The 17,573-nt window shown below is 51.5% G+C and overlaps 1 pseudogene; it reads right to left on the bottom strand.

Moving 5' to 3' along the window:
- Positions 1–258: 258 nt before the first annotated feature.
- LOC129355848 (retinol dehydrogenase 12-like) overlaps positions 259–17,573 on the bottom strand; it is a 30,134-nt pseudogene continuing 12,819 nt past the window's right edge.

Below are 17,573 nucleotides of genomic sequence, written 5' to 3'. Positions count from 1 at the left end.
GCTACTTCTTTCTTTCTATCTAGTTTCTAATGTCAGTGTTTTTACAAAGGGACAGACCTGAACATGCATCAGGCGACAGTGGAGGGGAAAACTCCACTTGAACAAGGAGAAACCTGCAGCAGAACCAGAACCAGGCTCAGTGGGAGAGTGCATCACCACCTAGAGTCTGGTGTGTAATAGCGCCCCCTAGAGTCCGGACTCTTTCCCTGAATTATTTCCCATTTGAAGTTAGAACCAGATGTGATGCTTAGAACCTGACAGATTTGAATCAAACTTTATTTCGTTCTCTTTATTACCAACAAACAGTTGGAGCATGCTCAGTAAAGACTTCCTGTTTCAAACAGACAGAAGAACAAAGAAACATGACAGGAAACAAAAGGTTCAGCAAGACAAAGAGAAGATTCTGGAGGGACCATGAAGAGTCGGTCTGCTGGATGTCCCACACCGTGGAAACCGGCCACGTTTTACATCTATATCGATGAATCAGACATCACTTCCTGTCCATTTGTTTCTTGCACCAGGTTTCAGCTGGACTAGAGTTCAAAGGTTCAGACAGCAGAAGGGACAGACTGTGGTCCATTTGAAGGTACCAGGCGGTTCTGGGGTGAACGGCCGCCACAGTTCTGGACGAAGCAATTTGGATGCTGAATCAAACACCAGCTGGACAAGGAAGCTTCAGAGTAACGTTAAGCTGGTTTCTTTCTGTCAGCCGGTCAGAACTCTGGGCCGGTTCAACGACCCCGGTTCAACTTGGTACCAGACTAGAGAAAAGATGTTTTACTGGGATGACCGGACCACTTAAGGTTCTAGCACTGGTCCTGTTTGGTCTTCCTCGCTCTGTGCAGAGGGGCACTGCTGTTGTCTCTTTTTGTGGTGTGTCAGCCAGCAGGTCACAGGTCAGCAGGTGTCCTTCAGTCTGACCAATCGGCGCTCTCCTCCACAGCCTCCGGGCTGCCTCGTCGTCCTGTCCCTCCGGCGCCGCCTCCTTCTCTCCACAGTCACTGTGGACACAGAAGGTTCTGAACGTCACTCGGTCCACCAGGACAAAACCTCCCCAAAACAGTCGAAAGTCCATCTGACCAGGTAAGCCCCCCTCCTACCTGAAGTATCGGCCTGAAAGTTCCTCCAGGCCTGGCGTCACGGCACAGAACACGGTGGTCTGGCTGCCCTCCCAGGGAGTCTTCATTAGCAGCAGGGCAGGAAGCCTCAGCAGCGCCCCCAGCAGGGGAAACCAGCCCTCAACATGCCGCCCCAGCTCAGTCCGGATCACCCCAGGATGAAGACAGAAGGTTGACACGCCAGATCCTGTAGAACAAGTGAAGATACAATTATGAACCAATCTTAGCACAGTGCTGATGACATCATCACATCATCTTCAGTGTTAATGAAGTGGGTGGGGGAAAAGGGAATCAGATGGGGTGGAGGGTGTTGGTTGTCTGGAGATTTTGTCAGACTTTGTCAGACATACAGGAGGAATGTGCTCAGAAGCATTAGCCATGCAGGTAGTCAGTCTTCTTAGGGTCTAGTTAAAGGACTGGACTTCCTCTGGAGATATTCTCTTACCTTGGACCCAGAGGTGAGAGCAGGTCACCTCTGGATCCAAGGTTGTTCTAGTGTGTGTGGACTTGCGTGAACCTCTGAGACGTCGAGCCAGTTCTCGGGTGAAGAGGACGTTCGCCAGCTTGCTCTGCCTGTAGCTCTCCAGCGCGCTGTATGGTCGCCGGCTGAAGAACAAGTCATCAAAGTTGATCTTCCCTGGGTACCAGAACAGACTTCAATTGTCTGCAGGGATCAGATACGTTAAGATGGTGAGGTTAGAGGTCACACCTCCCCAGTGGGCAATGGATGACACGTTGATTACGCGGCTGGAGGTGGTGCTCTTCAGCAATGGCAGCAACAGATTGGTCAACAGGAAGTGACCCAGGTGATTGACGGCTATCTGAGTCTCAAGCCGTCTTCTGTGATCCATTTAGGGCACATCATCACACCTGCAGAATGTAGACAGGTGAGCACAGGAACAGACAAGGAGAGAAAAAGGACAGATGAGCTCACCTGCATTGTTGACCAGGATGTCCAGTCTGTCTTCACTGTCTAGGAAGTCCTTGGCGAACTGTGAGACAGAGTAGACGGAAGCCAGGTCCAGGTGTCTGATCACCACGTTCCCGTTTCCGGTAGACTTCCGTATCTCGTCCGCTGCTCGCTCGGCCCGGTTTCAGATCCCTGCAGGCCATTACCACCCGGGCACCTGGCGAACCCACATACCCTGCTGTTCAGGAGCTGATTATGGATTTACCTGACAGCGATTCATGCCCAGGAGATAAGCCCAGCAGAGCGGATTAGCTCTGATATCCTGCTGGATGATGGAGTTTCCTGTGGAGGAAACTCATCCCAGCTTCAGGATCTTTGCCTCATAACTGCTGGTGATGGACTGGAGACCAGAGTCCAATGACAACCAGTCAAAACTTTAAACCCTTTTGAAAGGGAAATCCGCCTCTGACAAATTAGTGAACATTCCACCAAAGTGGGCGGAGCCAAGAGACAGAGGTGTGTGGCTAAGTGTGGGGCTGTGGTCAAGAGAGGACTGTTGAAAACTTACAAATTTTGTTACGACTCTCGAATGACTTCTTACCAAAAACAACTGATCTAGTGATATGGTTCTTAGTTGTGCTTCCTCCTGACTCTCCACAGGGTGGCACTGTGTATCTGGGGACTTCTCCAGACGTAGCCAGGTGTTTCTAAAGATAAATATCTCCACCACATCATTTAAGAAAATCACATCACACACAAAGGATTAGTTTACGGGAAGCTTTGATCCACATGACCCAATCTGCCACTTAGCGTTGCTTTAAACATCCCAAACCCATTGGAGGAAGTGCAGTGTCAAGCTAAATCCTGTCAGCCAATCAGAATGCTCCAAATCAACCAGCACTTTCTGTTAGGAATCAAACGTGGAGCCAGGAGGTCCATCCATGCGTTGAACTGCTTTCAAACTGAGTTTTACATAATAAAGTTAATACAACATGAGTCGATTAGGAATCGTGTCAAACCGAGTTTGTGAAATATCGTCACATCATTTGTTGCACAATGTAATGCGTGGAACCCTAAATCTCCATTTTCCTATAAACACAGATAAATACAGTGTCCTCAAAGTTTTTTTAGTCATTAAATGTTTTTCCCAGATATCAGATGTGAGTGAACTAGAAATCTGGACCACCTCAAAACAGGAAGACTCGCCTGCAGTACCTCAGTTTAACACTAAGAGGGCAGCACTGAGACAGCTTTACATAAAATCCTGCAGAACTAAACAAACTGACATGGAAAGACAGAACCCTAAATATCAGCAGTATAATCTGGTTTAGTTACATTTTAATGTTCACATAAACAGCGTTTCATCATTCTCAGGTCCATTTCTGGCCGGGTTCATAATGAGAGTAAATTATTGATTTGGGTTCTGGACCAGTCAGAACATCTTTTGGAAGCAGTCAGGTTGAACCGGAGCACACCTGTCCACCAGGTGAGCAGCAGCCGTCTCACCTCTCCCTGCCAGGTCTCTGCAGGTCTCCTTCCCGATGCCCGCGTTCGCTCCGGTCACCAGAACTGTTTTCCCATCCAGCCGGACTGAACAGCGGCACACTCCACCAGCAATCCACTTCCTGAGCACCACCACACCTGGAGAAGGACAGACAGGCACAGGTGAGATCGTGAGGATCAGCTGGATCAGATGGATCTGGAACATTTCTGTGCTTCAGATCTCATAGAAATGTGCAGATACCTTTTCAAGCCACCAGGGGGCAGAGGTTGATGTCTCTGCAGTAAACTTCGGCTCAAATCAGCTTCACATGCGGAATAGAAGCGGAGCGAAAGTCTGAAGCAACAGCTCTGCTCCCCCTACTGGAGCTCAGGCAGAACTACAGCACCTCTCTATGCTAATAGGATTAGCTCTGTGTCTCTAGATGACCTCTGACCCTTCCACTGACTGAGTCTGTGGTAGTAGAGAAAAGACGGCACTGACAGACTGATGAGGTCTGGCAGTGGTTCTTCCTTCCAGAGAACTTTTCAGAGCGCTACTACCAGAGTCTTCATAGTTCCCTGGAGCAGCTGCACCCTAAAATCAAAGCTCAGGCATGCTGGCCTAAATATGCTGTAATTTTCCTAAAAAGTAATATATTCCTGTTTGTGGTAATCCCAAACTCATAATTGCTTCAAAAATGTATATTATGAGTTTTATCTTTCAGCCATGTTTTCACCAATGGGTTGATGATGTCATGAGGTCTGTTCTGTACTGGAGTCTACAGAGCAAGGCTGATTTTACCCCAGTGGATGTCGATCATGTTGACTGGTGTCATTATTGATAAAGCCACACTGTGTCACTGTGACAAAAAAAAAAAAATTGAGGGAATCTGGATTATGAGACAGAGGAGAGGAACACAACCAAGACCAATCTGGACCTGGATATTTCTCCACACTCATTAACACCAGCAGAACCAACCAAGCTGTAACAGGTGATGATACCTTAACGAGCTCACAATAAATGCTGAGCTGAGACAGTTACTGCTGGACGCTCTTTGAGATGCTGACAGCAGCAACACGGCCTGGTCTGAGCAGAGCTGCTCTGAAGGATAAAGAGACAAACGGAGCAGCTGCTCAGCTTTTCTCCTAACAATGTGAAACACCAGAACTATATCATATCAGCTCCATGTGATTTTTAGTTTTCCTTTGGATTAAAAAATTCCAGGTGTGGCTAATGTTCACATCTTCTATCTACAGTACGTAAATCCAGACGGGCTGGAAAGTCTTTATATTAACATCGACAGCAAAATAATCAACGATCTGAGTCTTTATTATCCTGTTTGGGCCGAATGAAAACTAAATCAAAAATCATCAGAACCAGGACCTGAAGGCTGCTGCTCACGCCCCGCTGACAACAACCAGGACCGGACCGATAAGAAACCGGGCCAGACCGGGACTAATATGAGACTGGACCAGACTGGGACCAATATGAGACTGGACCAGACTGGGACCAATATGAGACTGGACCAGACTGGGACCAATATGAGACTGGACCAGACTGGGACCAATATGAGACCGGACCAGACTGGGACCAATATGAGACTGGACCAGATTGGGACCAATATGAGACCGGACCAGACTGGTACTAATATGAGACCGGACCAGACTGGTACTAATATGAGACCGGACCAGACTGGTACTAATATGAGACTGGACCAGACTGAGACCAATATGAGACTGGACCAGACTGGGACCAATATGAGACTGGACCAGACTGGGACCAATATGAGACCGGACCAGACTGGGACCAATATGAGACCGGACCAGACTGGTACTAATATGAGACCGGACCAGACTGGTACTAATATGAGACTGGACCAGACTGAGACCAATATGAGACTGGACCAGACTGGGACCAATATGAGACTGGACCAGACTGGGACCAATATGAGACTGGACCAGACTGGGACCAATATGAGACCGGACCAGACTGGGACCAATATGAGACCGGACCAGACTGGTACTAATATGAGACCGGACCAGACTGGGACTAATAGAGACTGGACCAGACTGAGACCAATATGAGACTGGACCAGACTGGGACCTATATGAGACCGGACCAGACTGGGACCAATATGAGACTGGACCAGACTGGGACCAATATGAGACAGGACCAGACTGGGACTAATATGAGACTGGATCAGACTGGGACTAATATGAGACTGGACCAGACTGGGACCAATATGAGACCGGACCAGACTGGGACCGATATGAGACTGGACCAGACTGGGACCAATATGAGAACGGACCAGACTGGGACCGATATGAGACCGGACCAGACTTTGACCGATATGAGACCGGACCAGACTTTGACCGATATGAGACCGGACCAGACTGGGACCGATATGAGACCGGACCAGACTTTGACCGATATGAGACCGGACCAGACTGGGACCAATATGAGACCGGACCAGACTGGGACCGATATGAGACCGGACCAGACTTTGACCGATATGAGACCGGACCAGACTGGGACCAATATGAGACCGGACCAGACTGGGACTAATATGAGACTAGACCAGACTGAGACCAATATGAGACCGGACCAGACTGGGACTAATATGAGACTGGACCAGACTGGGACCAATATGAGACTGGACCAGACTGGGACTAATATGAGACTGGACCAGACTGGGACCGATATGAGACCGGACCAGACTGGGACCAATATGAGACCGGACCAGACTGGGACCAATATGAGACCGGACCAGACTGGGACTAATATGAGACTGGACCAGACTGAGACCAATATGAGACTGGACCAGACTGGGACCAATATGAGACCGGACCAGACTGGGACCAATATGAGACCGGACCAGACTGGGACCAATATGAGACCGGACCAGACTGGGACTAATATGAGACTGGACCAGACTGAGACCAATATGAGACCGGACCAGACTGGGACTAATATGAGACTGGACCAGACTGGGACCAATATGAGACTGGACCAGACTGGGACCAATATGAGACTGGACCAGACTGGGACCAATATGAGACCGGACCAGACTGGGACCGATATGAGACCGGACCAGACTGGGACCGATATGAGACCGGACCAGACTGGGACCAATATGAGACCGGACCAGACTGGGACCAATATGAGACTGGACCAGACTGGGACCAATATCAGACTGGACCAGACTGGGACCAATATGAGACCGGACCAGACTGGGACCGATATGAGACTGGACCAGACTGGGACCGATATGAGACTGGACCAGACTGGGACCAATATGAGAACGGACCAGACTGGGACCGATATGAGACCGGACCAGACTTTGACCGATATGAGACTGGACCAGACTGGGACCAATATGAGACCGGATCAGACTGGGACCGATATGAGACCGGACCAGACTGGGACCGATATGAGACCGGACCAGACTGGGACCAATATGAGTCCGGACCAGACTGGGACCAATATGAGACTGGAGCAGACTGAGACTAATATGAGACCGGACCAGACTGGGACCAATATGAGACCGGACCAGACTGGGACCGATATGAGACCGGACCAGACTGGGACTAATATGAGACCGGGACCGAAATGAGACCGGACCAGACTGGGACCGATATGAGTCCGGACCAGACTGGGACCAATATGAGACTGGAGCAGACTGAGACCAATATGAGACCGGACCTGACTGGGACCAATATGAGACCGGACCAGACTGGGACTAATATGAGACCGGGACCGAAATGAGTCCGGACCAGACTGGGACCAATATGAGACTGGAGCAGACTGAGACCAATATGAGACCGGACCAGACTGGGACCAATATGAGACCGGACCAGACTGGGACCGATATGAGTCCGGACCAGACTGGGACCGATATGAGTCCGGACCAGACTGGGACCGATATGAGACCGGACCAGACTGGGACCAATATGAGACCGGACCAGACTGGGACCGAATATGAGACCGGACCAGACTGGGACCAATATGAGACCGGACCAGACTGGGACCATATGAGACCGGACCAGACTGGGACTAATATGAGACCGGGACCGAAATGAGACGGACCAGACTGGGACCATATGAGTCCGGACCAGACTGGGACCAATATGAGACCGGACCAGACTGGGACCAATATGAGACCGGACCAGACTGGGACCATGAGACCGGACCAGACTGGGACCAATATGAGACCGGACCAGACTGGGACCAATATGAGACCGGACCAGACTGGGACCGATATGACCGGACCAGACGGACTAATATGACTGGACCAATGAGACCGGACCAGACTGGACCGATATGAGTCCGGACCAGACTGGGACCAATATGAGACCAGACTGGGACCAATATGAGACCGGACCAGACTGGGACCAATATGAGACCGGACCAGACTGGGACCAATATGAGACCGGACCAGACTGGGACCATATGAGACCGGACCAGACTGGGACTAATATGAGACCGGACCGAAATGAGTCCGGACCAGACTGGGACCAATATGAGACCGGAGCAGACTGGACCATATGAGACCGAGACTGGGACCAATATGAGACCGGACCAGACTGGGACCATATGAGTCCGGACCAGACTGGGACCGAATATGAGTCCAAACCAACTGGGACCATATGAGACTGGACCAGACTGGGACCAATATGAGACCGGACCAGACTGGGACCAATATGAGACCGGACCAGACTGGGACCAATATGAGACTGGACCAGACTGGGACTAATATGAGTCCGGACCAGACTGGGACCTATATGACTGGACCAGATTGGGACCAATATGAGACTGGACCAGACTGGGACTAATATGAGTCCGGACCAGACTGGGAATATGAGACTGGACCAGATTGGGACCAATATGACTGGACCAGACTGGGACAATATGAGCCGGACCAGACTGGGACTAATATGAGACTGGACCAGATTGGGACCAATATGAGACTGGACCAGACTGGGACTAATATGAGTCCGGACCAGACTGGGACCAATATGAGACTGGACCAGATTGGGACCAATATGAGACTGGACCAGACTGGGACCAATATGAGACTGGACCAGACTGGGACCAATATGAGACCGGACCAGACTGGGACCAATATGAGACTGGACCAGACCGGGACTAATATGAGTCCGGACCAGACTGGGACCAATATGAGACTGGACCAGATTGGGACAATATGAGACTGGACCAGACTGGGACCAATATGAGACGGACCAGACTGGGACCAATATGAGACTGGACCAGACTGGGACTAATATGAGACTGACCAGACTGGGACTAATATGAGACTGGACCAGATTGGGACCAATATGAGACTGGACAGACTGGACTAATATGAGACCGGACCAGACTGGACCAATATGAGACTGGACCAGACTGGGACTAATATGAGACCGGACCAGACTGGGACTATGAGACCGGACCAGACTGGGACCGAATATGAGTCCGGACCAGACTGGGACCAATATGAGACTGGAGCAGACTGAGACCAATATGAGACCGGACCAGACTGGGACCAATATGAGACCGGACCAGACTGGGAACGATATGAGTCCGGACCAGACTGGGACCGATATGAGACCGGACCAGACTGGGACCAATATGAGACCGGACCAGATGGGACCAATATGAGACGGACCAGACTGGGACTAATATGAGTCCGGACCAGACTGGGACCAATATGAGACTGGACCAGACTGGGACCAATATGAGACTGGACCAGACTGGGACTAATATGAGTCCGGACCAGACTGGGACCAATATGAGACTGGACCAGATTGGGACCAATATGAGACGGACCAGACTGGGACCAATATGAGACCGGACCAGACTGGGACCAATATGAGACTGGACCAGATGGGACCAATATGAGACTGGACCAGACTGGGACTAATATGAGTCCGGACCAGACTGGGACCAATATGAGACTGGACCAGATGGGACCAATATGAGACTGGACCAGACTGGACCAATATGAGACTGGACCAGACTGGGACCAATATGAGACCGGACCAGACTGGGACCAATATGAGACTGGACCAGACCGGGACTAATATGAGTCCGGACCAGACTGGGTCCAATATGAGACTGGACCAGATTGGGACCAATATGAGACTGGACCAGACTGGGACCAATATGAGACCGGACAGACTGGGACCAATATGAGACTGGACCAGACTGGGACTAATATGAGACTGGACCAGACTGGGACCAATATGAGACTGGACCAGACTGGGACCAATATGAGACTGGACCAGACTGGGACTAATATGAGACTGGAGACTGGGACCAATATGAGACTGGACCAGACTGGGACCAATATGAGACAGGACCAGACTGGGACTAATATGAGACTGGATCAGACTGGGACTAATATGAGACTGGACCAGACTGGGACCAATATGAGACCGGACCAGACTGGGACCATATGAGACCGGACCAGACTGGGACTAATATGAGACCGGGACCGAAATGAGACCGGACCAGACTGGGACCAATATGAGACTGGAGCAGACTGAGACCAATATGAGACCGGACCAGACTGGGACCAATATGAGACCGGACCAGACTCGGAATATGAGTGGACCAGACTGGGACCGATATGAGACCGGACCAGACTGGACCAATATGAGACCGGACCAGACTGGACCAATATGAGACTGGACCAGACGGGACTAATATGAGTCCGGACCAGACTGGGACCAATATGAGACTGGACCAGATTGGGACCAATATGAGACTGGACCAGACTGGGACTAATATGAGTCCGGACCAGACTGGGACCAATATGAGACTGGACCAGATTGGGACCAATATGAGACTGGACCAGACTGGGACTAATATGAGACCGGACCAGACTGGGACCAATATGAGACTGGACCAGACCGGGACTAATATGAGTCCGGACCAGACTGGGACCAATATGAGACTGGACCAGATTGGGACCAATATGAGACTGGACCAGACTGGGACTAATATGAGTCCGGACCAGACTGGGACCAATATGAGACTGGACCAGATTGGGACCAATATGAGACTGGACCAGACTGGGACCAATATGAGACCGGACCAGACTGGGACTAATATGAGACTGGACCAGATTGGGACCAATATGAGACTGGACCAGACTGGGACTAATATGAGTCCGGACAGACTGGGACCAATATGAGACTGGACCAGATTGGGACCAATATGAGACTGGACCAGACTGGGACCAATATGAGACTGGACCAGACTGGGACCAATATGAGACCGGACCAGACTGGGACCAATATGAGACTGGACCAGACTGGGACTAATATGATCCGGACCAGACTGGGTCCAATATGAGACTGGACCAGATTGGGACCAATATGAGACTGGACCAGACTGGGACCAATATGAGACTGGACAAGACTGGGACCAATATGAGACTGGACCAGACTGGGACTAATATGAGACTGGACCAGACTGGGACCAATATGAGACTGGACCAGACTGGGACCATATGAGACTGGACCAGACTGGGACTAATATGAGACTGGACCAGACTGGGACCAATATGAGACTGGACCAGACTGGGACCAATATGAGACAGGACCAGACTGGGACTAATATGAGACTGGACAGACTGGGACTAATATGAGACTGGACCAGACTGGGACCAATATGAGACCGGACCAGACTGGGACTATGAGACCGGACCAGACTGGACTAATATGAGACCGGGACCGAAATGAGACCGGACCAGACTGGGACCGATATGAGTCCGGACCAGACTGGGACCAATATGAGACTGGAGCAGACTGACCAATATGAGACCGGACCAGACTGGGACCAATATGAGACCGGACCAGACTGGGACTAATATGAGACGGACCGAAATGAGTCCGGACCAGACTGGGACCAATATGAGACTGGAGCAGACTGGACCAATATGAGACCGGACCAGACTGGGACCAATATGAGACCGGACCAGACTGGACCGATATGAGTCCGGACCAGACTGGGACCGATATGAGTCCGGACCAGACTGGGACCATATGAGACCGGACCAGACTGGGACCAATATGAGACCGGACCAGACTGGGACCAATATGAGACCGGACCAGACTGGGACCAATATGAGACCGGACCAGACTGGGACCGATATGAGACCGGACCAGACTGGGACTAATATGAGACCGGGACCAAATGAGACCGGACCAGACTGGGACCGATGAGTCCGGACCAGACTGGGACCAATATGAGACCGGACCAGACTGGGACCAATATGAGACCGGACCAGACTGGGACCAATATGAGACCGGACCAGACTGGGACCAATATGAGACCGGACCAGACTGGGACCGATATGAGACCGGACCAGACTGGGACCAATATGAGACCGGACCAGACTGGGACCAATATGAGACCGGACCAGACTGGGACCAATATGAGACCGGACCAGACTGGGACCAATATGAGACCGGACCAGACTGGGACCGATATGAGACCGGACCAGACTGGGACCAATATGAGACCGGACAGACTGGGACTAATATGAGACCGGGACCGAAATGAGACCGGACCAGACTGGGACCGATATGAGTCCGGACCAGACTGGGACCAATATGAGACCGGACCAGACTGGGACCAATATGAGACCGGACCAGACTGGGACCAATATGAGACCGGACCAGACTGGGACCAATATGAGACCGGACCAGACTGGGACCGATATGAGACCGGACCAGACTGGGACTAATATGAGACCGGGACCGAAATGAGTCCGGACCAGACTGGGACCAATATGAGACTGGAGCAGACTGAGACCAATATGAGACCGGACCAGACTGGGACCAATATGAGACCGGACCAGACTGGGACCGATATGAGTCCGGACCAGACTGGGACCGATATGAGTCCGGACCAGACTGGGACCGATATGAGACCGGACCAGACTGGGACCAATATGAGACGGACCAGACTGGGACCAATATGAGACCGGACCAGACTGGGACCAATATGAGACTGGACCAGACCGGGACTAATATGAGTCCGGACCAGACTGGGACCTATATGAGACTGGACCAGATGGGACCAATATGAGACTGGACCAGACTGGGACTAATATGAGTCCGGACCAGACTGGGACCAATATGAGACTGGACCAGATTGGGACCAATATGAGACTGGACCAGACTGGGACCAATATGAGACCGGACCAGACTGGGACTAATATGAGACTGGACCAGATGGGACCAATATGAGACTGGACCAGACTGGGACTAATATGAGTCCGGACCAGACTGGGACCAATATGAGACTGGACCAGATTGGGACCAATATGAGACTGGACCAGACTGGGACCAATATGAGACTGGACCAGACTGGGACCAATATGAGACCGGACCAGACTGGGACCAATATGAGACTGGACCAGACTGGGACCAATATGAGACTGGACCAGACTGGGACCAATATGAGACTGGACCAGACTGGGACTAATATGAGACTGGACCAGACTGGGACCAATATGAGACTGGACCAGACTGGGACCAATATGAGACAGGACCAGACTGGGACCGATATGAGACCGGACCAGACTGGGACTAATATGAGACCGGGACCGAAATGAGACCAGACTGGGACGATATGAGTCCGGACCAGACTGGGACCAATATGAGACCGGACCAGACTGGGACCAATATGAGACCGGACCAGACTGGGACCAATATGAGACGGACCAGACTGGGACCAATATGAGACCGGACCAGACTGGGACCGATATGAGACCGGACCAGACTGGGACTAATATGAGACCGGGACCGAAATGAGTCCGGACCAGACTGGGACCAATATGAGACTGGAGCAGACTGAGACCAATATGAGACCGGACCAGACTGGGACAATATGAGACCGGACCAGACTGGGACCGATATGAGTGGACCAGACTGGGACCGATATGAGTCCGGACCAGACTGGGACCGATATGAGACCGGACCAGACTGGGACCGATATGAGTCCGGACCAGACTGGGACCAATATGAGACTGGAGCAGACTGAGACCAATATGAGACCGGACCAGACTGGGACCAATATGAGACCGGACCAGACTGGGAACGATATGAGTCGGACCAGACTGGGACCGATATGAGACCGGACCAGACTGGGACCAATATGAGACCGGACCAGACTGGGACCAATATGAGACTGGACCAGACGGGACTAATATGAGTCCGGACCAGACTGGGACAATATGAGACTGGACCAGATTGGGACCAATATGAGACTGGACCAGACTGGGACTAATATGAGTCCGGACCAGACTGGGACCAATATGAGACTGGACCAGATTGGGACCAATATGAGACTGGACCAGACTGGGACCAATATGAGACCGGACCAGACTGGGACTAATATGAGACTGGACCAGATTGGGACCAATATGAGACTGGACCAGACTGGGACTAATATGAGTCCGGACCAGACTGGGACCAATATGAGACTGGACCAGATTGGGACCAATATGAGACTGGACCAGACTGGGACCAATATGAGACTGGACCAGACTGGGACCAATATGAGACCGGACCAGACTGGGACCAATATGAGACTGGACCAGACCGGGACTAATATGAGTCCGGACCAGACTGGGTCCAATATGAGACTGGACCAGATTGGGACCAATATGAGACTGGACCAGACTGGGACTAATATGAGTCCGGACCAGACTGGGACCAATATGAGACTGGACCAGATTGGGACCAATATGAGACTGGACCAGACTGGGACCAATATGAGACCGGACCAGACTGGGACTAATATGAGACTGGACCAGATTGGGACCAATATGAGACTGGACCAGACTGGGACTAATATGAGTCCGGACCAGACTGGGACCAATATGAGACTGGACCAGATTGGGACCAATATGAGACTGGACCAGACTGGGACCAATATGAGACTGGACCAGACTGGGACCAATATGAGACCGGACCAGACTGGGACCAATATGAGACTGGACCAGACCGGGACTAATATGAGTCCGGACCAGACTGGGTCCAATATGAGACTGGACCAGATTGGGACCAATATGAGACTGGACCAGACTGGGACCAATATGAGACTGGACCAGACTGGGACCAATATGAGATGGACCAGACTGGGACTAATATGAGACTGGACCAGACTGGGACCAATATGAGACTGGACCAGACTGGGACCAATATGAGACTGGACCAGACTGGGACTAATATGAGACTGGACCAGACTGGGACCAATATGAGACTGGACCAGACTGGGACCAATATGAGACAGGACCAGACTGGGACCGATATGAGACCGGACCAGACTGGGACTAATATGAGACCGGGACCGAAATGAGACCAGACCAGACTGGGACCGATATGAGTCCGGACCAGACTGGGACCAATATGAGACCGGACCAGACTGGGACCAATATGAGAGGACCAGACTGGGACCAATATGAGACCGGACCAGACTGGGACCAATATGAGACCGGACCAGACTGGGACCGATATGAGACCGGACCAGACTGGGACTAATATGAGACCGGGACCGAAATGAGTCCGGACAAGACTGGGACCAATATGAGACTGGAGCAGACTGAGACCAATATGAGACCGGACCAGACTGGGACCAATATGAGACGGACCAGACTGGGACCGATATGAGTCCGGACCAGACTGGGACCGATATGAGTCCGGACCAGACTGGGACCGATGAGACCGGACCAGACTGGGACCGATATGAGTCCGGACCAGACTGGGACCAATATGAGACTGGAGCAGACTGAGACCAATATGAGACCGGACCAGACTGGGACCAATATGAGACCGGACCAGACTGGGAACGATATGAGTCCGGACCAGACTGGGACCGATATGAGACCGGACCAGACTGGGACCAATATGAGACCGGACCAGACTGGGACCAATATGAGACTGGACCAGACCGGGACTAATATGAGTCCGGACCAGACTGGGACCAATATGAGACTGGACCAGATTGGGACCAATATGAGACTGGACCAGACTGGGACTAATATGAGTCCGGACCAGACTGGGACCAATATGAGACTGGACCAGATTGGGACCAATATGAGACTGGACCAGACTGGGACCAATATGAGACCGGACCAGACTGGGACTAATATGAGACTGGACCAGATTGGGACCAATATGAGACTGGACCAGACTGGGACTAATATGAGTCCGGACCAGACTGGGACCAATATGAGACTGGACCAGATTGGGACCAATATGAGACTGGACCAGACTGGGACCAATATGAGACTGGACCAGACTGGGACCAATATGAGACCGGACCAGACTGGGACCAATATGAGACTGGACCAGACCGGGACTAATATGAGTCCGGACCAGACTGGGTCCAATATGAGACTGGACCAGATTGGGACCAATATGAGACTGGACCAGACTGGGACCAATATGAGACTGGACAAGACTGGGACCAATATGAGACTGGACCAGACTGGGACTAATATGAGACTGGACCAGACTGGGACCAATATGAGACTGGACCAGACTGGGACCAATATGAGACTGGACCAGACTGGGACTAATATGAGACTGGACCAGACTGGGACCAATATGAGACTGGACCAGACTGGGACCAATATGAGACAGGACCAGACTGGGACTAATATGAGACTGGATCAGACTGGGACTAATATGAGACTGGACCAGACTGGGACCAATATGAGACCGGACCAGACTGGGACCGATATGAGACCGGACCAGACTGGGACTAATATGAGACCGGGACCGAAATGAGACCGGACCAGACTGGGACCAATATGAGACTGGAGCAGACTGAGACCAATATGAGACCGGACCAGACTGGGACCAATATGAGACCGGACCAGACTGGGAACGATATGAGTCCGGACCAGACTGGGACCGATATGAGACCGGACCAGACTGGGACCAATATGAGACCGGACCAGACTGGGACCAATATGAGACTGGACCAGACCGGGACTAATATGAGTCCGGACCAGACTGGGACCAATATGAGACTGGACCAGATTGGGACCAATATGAGACTGGACCAGACTGGGACTAATATGAGTCCGGACCAGACTGGGACCAATATGAGACTGGACCAGATTGGGACCAATATGAGACTGGACCAGACTGGGACCAATATGAGACCGGACCAGACTGGGACTAATATGAGACTGGACCAGATTGGGACCAATATGAGACTGGACCAGACTGGGACTAATATGAGTCCGGACCAGACTGGGACCAATATGAGACTGGACCAGATTGGGACCAATATGAGACTGGACCAGACTGGGACCAATATGAGACTGGACCAGACTGGGACCAATATGAGACCGGACCAGACTGGGACCAATATGAGACTGGACCAGACCGGGACTAATATGAGTCCGGACCAGACTGGGTCCAATATGAGACTGGACCAGATTGGGACCAATATGAGACTGGACCAGACTGGGACCAATATGAGACTGGACAAGACTGGGACCAATATGAGACTGGACCAGACTGGGACTAATATGAGACTGGACCAGACTGGGACCAATATGAGACTGGACCAGACTGGGACCAATATGAGACTGGACCAGACTGGGACTAATATGAGACTGGACCAGACTGGGACCAATATGAGACTGGACCAGACTGGGACCAATATGAGACAGGACCAGACTGGGACTAATATGAGACTGGATCAGACTGGGACTAATATGAGACTGGACCAGACTGGGACCAATATGAGACCGGACCAGACTGGGACCGATATGAGACCGGACCAGACTGGGACTAATATGAGACCGGGACCGAAATGAGACCGGACCAGACTGGGACCGATATGAGTCCGGACCAGACTGGGACCAATATGAGACTGGAGCAGACTGAGACCAATATGAGACCGGACCAGACTGGGACCAATATGAGACCGGACCAGACTGGGACTAATATGAGACCGGGACCGAAATGAGTCCGGACCAGACTGGGACCAATATGAGACTGGAGCAGACTGAGACCAATATGAGACCGGA

Source organism: Poeciliopsis prolifica, unplaced genomic scaffold, assembly GCF_027474105.1.
Source record: "Poeciliopsis prolifica strain line A6 unplaced genomic scaffold, Auburn_PproV2 SCAFFOLD148, whole genome shotgun sequence".
In the NCBI taxonomy this organism is placed as follows: domain Eukaryota; kingdom Metazoa; phylum Chordata; class Actinopteri; order Cyprinodontiformes; family Poeciliidae; genus Poeciliopsis; species Poeciliopsis prolifica.
This window is presented reverse-complemented; position numbering and strand designations above follow the sequence as displayed.